General features: G+C 35.2%; 1 non-coding gene across 1 annotated transcript; it reads left to right on the forward strand.

The window, feature by feature from the left end:
- Positions 1 to 645: 645 nt before the first annotated feature.
- Positions 646 to 752, forward strand: LOC131177835 (small nucleolar RNA R71). Its single transcript, XR_009147104.1, has one exon. It is a non-coding gene; the product is annotated as a small nucleolar RNA R71 (small nucleolar RNA).
- The last annotated feature ends 7108 nt before the right edge of the window (positions 753 to 7860 follow it).

The following is a 7860-nucleotide window of genomic DNA, read 5'->3' on the forward strand; positions in this document are numbered from 1 at the left end:
TGGTAGGATATTAGGCTACTTTTGATCTTTTGTTTTGTATTTTGTAAACTTTTGTTATGTATATTTTAAACTCATGTAATTATGCTTTTGATGTAATTATTTATGAACTATGTTCAGTAATAAATTGAGTATTTCTTATTGAATTGAGTATGATATAAAATGAATTGAAATTTGAGATGATAAAGTCATTTGAGAAATTGTTGAAAATATGTTGGTGGTTGACTGAGATTGATATTATGATTATATTGGAATTTAATCACACAGTTTTTCCAATTTACAGCTAGCACTCTGCTGAATTTTCTATAAAATTTATGGAAAATTCAGATTAATCAAAATCATAAATAAATGAATTAAAAAGAGTAAATTGTAATGAAAATATGATTTGGTGCTTCGGCACACTGTGTGGCATATATTGCTTGGCTACACTGTAGATGGGTAAGGGGTGTCACAAGGACCCCTACAGTTTTCCTTACATTTCCTCTTTCATTTGGCCACTCATAATTATGGTATGCAACCCTTTCTAGAAGTTCAAGTGCTTATGTCACTATTTTCTCCATTAGATCACCCTCTGCAGCTGAATCAACTGTGCTCCTTATAGAGGGTAGTAATCCATTATAGAAATTTTGCACTAATAGCCAATCTTCTATGCCATGGTGTGGACATTCCCTCTGCAGGTCTTTGTATCTTTCCCATGCGTCATAGAGTGATTCTCCTTCCTTTTGTCTGAAGGTGTTGAGTTCAAGCCTCAGTTTTACAGTCTTTGCAGGTGGAAAATATCTTGCTAGAAAAGCTTGAGAAAGGTTTTCCCAAGTAGTGAACATTCCAACCAATTGAGAAAGTAACCACTTCCTTGCTCTGTCCTGAAGGGAGAATGGGAATGCTTTAAGTCTTATTGCCTGATCAGACACTCCATTCATTTTGAAGGTGTCACATAGGGCAAGAAAGCACTGGAGGTGATAGTGTGGGTCTTCTGTTGGTGAACCTACAAACTGGGTTTGTTGAATCATTTGGAGCCATGCTGGTTTTAATTCAAAGTTGTTGGCTTCCACTGTGGGTCTAGTCACACTGGGCTAAAATCCTTGGACAGATGGTGCTCCATAATCTCTCATGAGTCTTGGTTTGTCATTATTATCAGCCATGGTTGGAATTTCAGGATCTCATTGACCGTGTTCTTGATGTTTCCTTTCCCTCCTGATGGCTTTCAGAATTCTATCTATCTCTGGATCACAGTCCAAAATTTCTTCTTCTGGCCTTGTTCTGGTCATATACCAGATCAAGGACCTGAGAGAAAAGAAGAGAAATACAACCAGTAAAATAAAATTAAATAATAAATATAATTACCTAAATCATCTAAATTGCCTATCGCTTGATATTACTAAAATAAAAAATTCCCTGGTAACGGTGCCAAAAACCTGTTTGCCTGGTTTTACAACCTCGCAAGTGCATGGATCGCTAACAAGTAATAAAGTGATAAGTAAAGTATCGCTCCCATTAGGAATCTGATTAGCAAGTACCAATCTATACAGTAATTTTGACTGTTTAGGCTATCGAATACTTAGAGAATGAAGTTTGTTAACCTTAAACACTAGAATGGTGAACTTAAAACGAAATGATTTATTTGAAATAATACTGGAATTAAGATTTCACACTTGAATCTTACTAAGGATGTTACCTCGTTCATTTACTGGATTGAGGATTGTTTGCCTTGATGGAAATCAATCCTAAGTTATCCTAAATCCTCTCTCAAGGCATCTGGAGTGTATTTTAATTAACCCAAACCCTACTTTCGTGGTGATCAAATTAATTAAAATCCTTTAAGATCTTTGACCAATTTTAAAGTTCCACAAAGGTATCAGCCTATGTCTAGGTCAGAATTCCTAGGTTCAAGATCTTGATTTTCTAATATTAATCTTCACCTTTCAGTCCTTCAATTAACATCTACAATGCATTAAGATCACAAGAAATTAAATCAATGAACAAATCTCAAATCCAATAAATAAAACTTAGTGTTCATCCATAATAATAATTACAAGCATTACTCTCTCAAATCTAGAATAAGAAAACTACTCACTCATGGTGAGTTCAGCAAACATCATTGAGAAAAGATAAAAACAGTAAAAAGAAAAAATCATGTAAAAGAAATAAAATAATAAAAATCTGTCTAGGGAGATGAAACGAATGCATCGAAAAGAGTTTGCAGCTTTGATCTTGTGGAGCTTCAGCTGGAAAGCTTCTTTTGGTACTGATGTGGATTTCTCTCCTTCGAAACTCCTCCAAATTACTATCAAATGATAAAAGAGAGAGCGAGCTAGCCAGCCTCTTTTCTGATGTTTTCTTTTCTATTTATAATGGTTGCTCTAGGGTTAGGTCATTTTGAATCCAAAAGGCTTTAGGAGTCTCATTTGAATCCGAAAACAAGAGAGGGAATTCTAGTTTGAAAACTGGTTGCCGTAAGGTACACGGCCCGTGTGTCACTACACGGGTCCCGGCATGTAGGGCCATGTAACTTGCTGGAGTAGAACTGCGGAGTCCTGCATTGGCATAGAGAGTTTCATGGGTCTGCGCCAACTACACGGGCCTGGTTACACAGGTCGTATACTATTGTTGCCATAAGGTTCTTCAAACTTGTCCCCAGCAGAGACTTACATGGGTCCCTACAGATTACACGGGTCTACTTACATGACCCGTGTACTTGTGTTTCTCCATTGATTCTCTTTGCTTTCTTCTGGCAGAGAGTTACATAGGTCTGGGGCTTGGTTTACACGGACTGTGTACTTTGTATCAGCAGCAATTCTCTGTCTCTTGACTTCTACAAGCTTTCTTTTGCACTTCCATACTCTAGGACTTCACCCAAACACCTGAAATGATACAGAAAACATGGAATTACGGGCTTGATAATAGAAATTACAAAAACTAATGAAATCAACTACTATGCATGAAAATACTTGCCTAAATGCTATGAAATAGTATACAAATGTGCTTAAAAACATCTATACAATTCAAGTGTATCACTTAATTTCTTCCAACTTATTGAGCTGTAAAAGCTTCTTTTCTCCAGCACTGTTTAAGTCAAAGTTCTGTGTTTTTATTGCCCAATAAGCCTTATGTTCAAGCTTAATAGAGAGATGACATGATTTCCTAAAGACCAAGCGGCAGGGAATAGTTTCAATAGGTATTTTAAAGGCTACATGATATGCCCACAGTGCATCATCAAGTTTTAAGAACCAATCCTTCCTTAAGCGATTCACTAGTTTCTCAAGTATCCTCTTTAATTCCCTATTCAAAATTTCCACTTGCCCACTTATTTATGGGTGATATAATATTGCCACTTTGTAAGTTACTCCATACTTTTTAAGTAGTGCTTCAAATTGGCTATTGCAGAAGTGACTTTCCCCATCACTGATTATGGCTCTTAGTGTTCCACACCTTGTAAAGATGTATCTCTTAAGGAATTTGATGACCACTCTAACATCATTGGTTGGTGAGGTTATTGCTTTCACCCATTTGGATACATAATCCATACCAACTAGGATATATTTGTTCCCAAATAAAGATGGGAATGGACTCGTGAAGTCTATTCCCCATATATCAAAAAGCTTTACTTCAAGTATTCCATGTGGGGGAATCCCATTCCTTCTTGAGATATTTCCTGTCCTTTGGCATTAACTGCATGTAAGCACAAAGTTTCTCCCTTCTTTGAATAAGGATAGCCAATAGAAACCTACCTACATTATCTTTGCTAATGTTCTTAATGTGCTAAATTATCCTCCATAGGGTGAGGAATGGCAATGTTGGAGTATATGTTTTACTTTCTCCTCTGGAATGCATCTTCTAATGAGGCCATCATTGCATCTCTTATATAGTAGAGGCTCTTCCCAACTATAGTCCTTTATGTCAAATAGAAACTTTTTCCTCTTTTGATTGAACATATTTGGTGGTAGCACTTTACATATAAGATAGTTAACTATATCTGCATACAATAGGGGTTGAGCTATGGACAGGAGGTGCTCATCTAGAAAGGAGTCATCTATAGGCCATGTTATCTATTAAGCTCCCCCTTTTTCCTTGCTTCAGCCTAGAGAAATGATCTGCTACTTTATTGTCGATTCCCTTTTTGTCCTTAATTGCTAAGTCAAATTCCTGTAAGAGGAGTATCCATTGGATCAACCTTGTTTTTGCCTCTTTCTTTTTAAGAGATACCAAAGAGCTACATGTTTTGTGTATACAATGACTTTCAATCCAACTAGGAAGGTCTAAATTTGTCAATTGCAAATACAATAGCCAGAAACTCTTTCTCTATAGTTGCATAGTTGATTTTTGCATCATTAAGCATCTTACTAGCATAGTAGATAGCATGAAACTTCTTGTCTTTCCTTTACCCAAGAATTGCTCCTACTATATAGTTGCTTGAATCACACATGATGTCAAATGATAGCTCTCATTCTGGAGGTTGCATTATTGGTGCAGAAATTAGTGCTTCCTTTATCCTGCAAAAAGAAGCAAGGTAACTTTCATTAAAATCAAAAGGCACATCTTGGTTTAATAAGTGTTTTAATGGCTTAGCTATTTTGGAAAAATCCTTGATGAATCTATGATAAAAGCTTAGATGTCCTAAAAAGCTTCACACTCCTTTGACTAATGTTGATGGTGGCATCTTTCTATGACTTCAATCTTTGTCTTGTCCACCTCTATGCCTCTTTCTAAAACTAGATGACTAAGAACTATGCCCTCGTAAACCATGAAATTGCATTTCCCCTAATTGAGTAGTAGGTTTGATTCCTCATATTTTTGTAAATCTTTAGAAATGTTAGTTACACATTCATCAAAAGTAGTGCCATAGACAAAGAAATCATCCATAAGTACCTCCATAATATTTTTAATAAAATAAAAAAATAGCCATTATGCATCTTTGAAAAGTAGCAGGGGTATTACATAGACCAAAAGGCATTCTCCTACAAGCAAAAGTTCCGTAGGCACAAGTGAAAGTAGTCTTTTCTTAGTCCTCTGGGTGAATTGGGATTTAGAAAAATCTAGAGTACCCATTTAAGTAAAAGAAAATAGAATGCTTGGTTAGTCTCTCAAGCATTTGATCAATGAATGGAAGAGGAAAATAGTCTTTTCAGGAGGCACTATTTAGTTTCCTATAGTCAATGCACATTCGCCAACCGATGACTATCCTAGTAGGAATTTGCTCATTGTTTCCATTCTTAATTAGAGTTATCCCACCCTTTTAAGTACTACATGTCGGACTAACCCATTTACTATCAGAAATAAGGTAGATTACACCTACGTTTAATAGTTTTAAGATTTCCTTCTTAACTACCTCTTTCATGTTAGGGTTAAGTCTCTTTTGATGCTTTATTATGGGTTTGTTGTTTTCATCCATAGGTATCTTACACACACAAATAGAAGGGCTAATTCCCTTTAAGTCTTCTATTATGTACCCAACTATCTCCCTATGGGTTCTCAATTCCCTCAATACTTGTTCCTCTTTTAGCTTAGTTAGACTAGCACTAACTATTACATGAAAAGTAGAGTTTGAGCTAAGAAATGCATACCTAAGGGTGGAAGGAAGAGGTTTTAGTTCTGCCTATAGTGTTGCTTCTGTCACACCTTACCCCTCTGTAAGGCATAACATGATCCCGTAGAATACCTAATGAACTACCGAACTTCACCTACCGATAACTCATTAAGTACCCTACAAGGGATTTTAAAACAATTTTCTTATCTTTGACAAGTGGTGAGCATTTCTAATAAGTATTTAAAACATTTAGTTAAAATTAAAACTAGTTAATATTTTTGGTCCATTTTAGTTTTTCGCAAATTCTGTAAAAATTTTGACAGAGTTTCCTCTGTATTTTGAGAAAATCGTTCTTCGAATACCTGTAAAAAGCACTTCTAAAAGTTTTTCTCAACCACTACTTCAAATTCATACTCAATCTCAACCAATTCTCAAAATTCACAAGTTCAAAAATTCTCAAAATACTGTCCATCAATATCATTTATTCATATTCCATTCAAGATAAACAATTTATATATTCATCATACTAAAATTTACATTCAAAAAGTCCAAATTAAAATTTATTACAACTTTTATACAAACTTTGTACAAGCTGCTCAAGACCCATGTACATGTCCATACATTTATGTGCAATATATACATCAAAAGAAATATTTACAGTTAGGGTATAAATTATACCCAAAACTTTCTGTTGGTAGCTTCTCACACCTCAAGAAATGCTTTGCTCCTCTAGTCTCTGTATCTGCGATAAGAATAAAGCTATCACGAGTACTAGGACTCGATGGTGCACAATATACTAAAATAATCTTTATGCAAAACTTAAAGCACATTAATTCAAAAATTTGACTAAACATGAAAATTAAATACAATCATGCATTGTAAGATTTTACATGTAAACCAAGTTTATTTCAAAGTATCAAAACACATTTCATAAAACCCACAGTTAGATCATGCCATTCGAAACAAATGGAATCTCAATAGCCAGAGGCTAAAGAGAAATCACATGAATCTCAATAGCCAGAGGCTAAAGAGAAATCATATCACAGGCTAGCTAGCTCAAATATATGGATATCCATTCACATCCTCTTCTACTGGCACACCTCAACACTTCTCCAGAGAAGGAATCAAAATTCGAAACTAATTACCCCCACTAGTCGTGCTAGTGAGGTGTTCAAATATATGGTCATGACACTGTGGTTTCAAAACTTATCTTAACAATTTGCTAAACATTGTCATTTCAAATATACACAATAACTTTCACAATTTAAATCAAACATCATAAGAATGCCATAATCCAATATTTCACATTATTCAAAACGATATGCAAAAGATGATTATAAAAGTATATATTGTGCACAAACCTCAAACGAGTCGCCTGTTGGCCTTGACTCGACTCCTCGGGTTCTGTCCCGGTATTCTTTTCCACTGAAACACGAAATTTTCTAATGTTTCAGTACTAAAACTTAAAATAAATCCAAAATAAACTTAACTTCACATTTACCTAGCTCTAACGTGTTAAATTCGACGTTCTCAAAATTTTGTGTTTCGGGTTACTATTCACTGCACTATTCAAGTCAAATTATTGACTTTCTAAGGCTTAATGGGTATGGGAACTCCAGCTTCACCCACATACCACATTTTGGTCACCAAACTTGTTAGTTTTGGTCATTTGTTTAAAGCTTAGGTCATTTTGGCAAAATTGCCAATTTTCGGTTTTGGTTCTCCGAAGTTGTACTGTTCCATTGGTCGATCTACTGTTGGAATTTGACAAAACTTCCTTCATAGAAAATGTTCCTTATTGTCTTAAGTGTATTCTCATTTTTGGATCACCCCAATCAGAGTTTTGTAGCTCAAGTTATGGCCAAAATAAGTTTATTGTTCATATGTACTGTTCATACTGAGATTTTAGTGCTGGCATATTTTTGGTCCAACTTTGGTTAATAATTTGACCAAGTTAAGTTCATAATTTGGTCTCACTTTCTTCATATGAAATGTTGTACTATGTCTTAGGTTTCCATCGGTTCAAGAATCGCCTAAATCCGAGTTTTCTAGAGAGAGTTATAGCCATCCAAACATTGTTGCTCAATGAAAATTCTGCAGAATCTTAGTACAGTAAATTTAACTTTGCTCAATGATTTGAATGAGTTAATGGCCTAATTTGGGTTGGTGTTCTTCATGAAAGTTTTAGGTCTATATCATATCTAATTGCTGATAAAATTTCAGGTCAATTTGACCTACCTAGCTCGAGTTATGACCAAATGAACAGTTACTGTTCATTTGGTCAGTTTGGTGCAGTGGCAGCCAGCAATCAATTCACTTTGGTCAATTGTTTCACCAAG

This window comes from Hevea brasiliensis, unplaced genomic scaffold (assembly GCF_030052815.1).
Source record: "Hevea brasiliensis isolate MT/VB/25A 57/8 unplaced genomic scaffold, ASM3005281v1 Scaf94, whole genome shotgun sequence".
In the NCBI taxonomy this organism is placed as follows: Eukaryota; Viridiplantae; Streptophyta; class Magnoliopsida; order Malpighiales; family Euphorbiaceae; genus Hevea; species Hevea brasiliensis.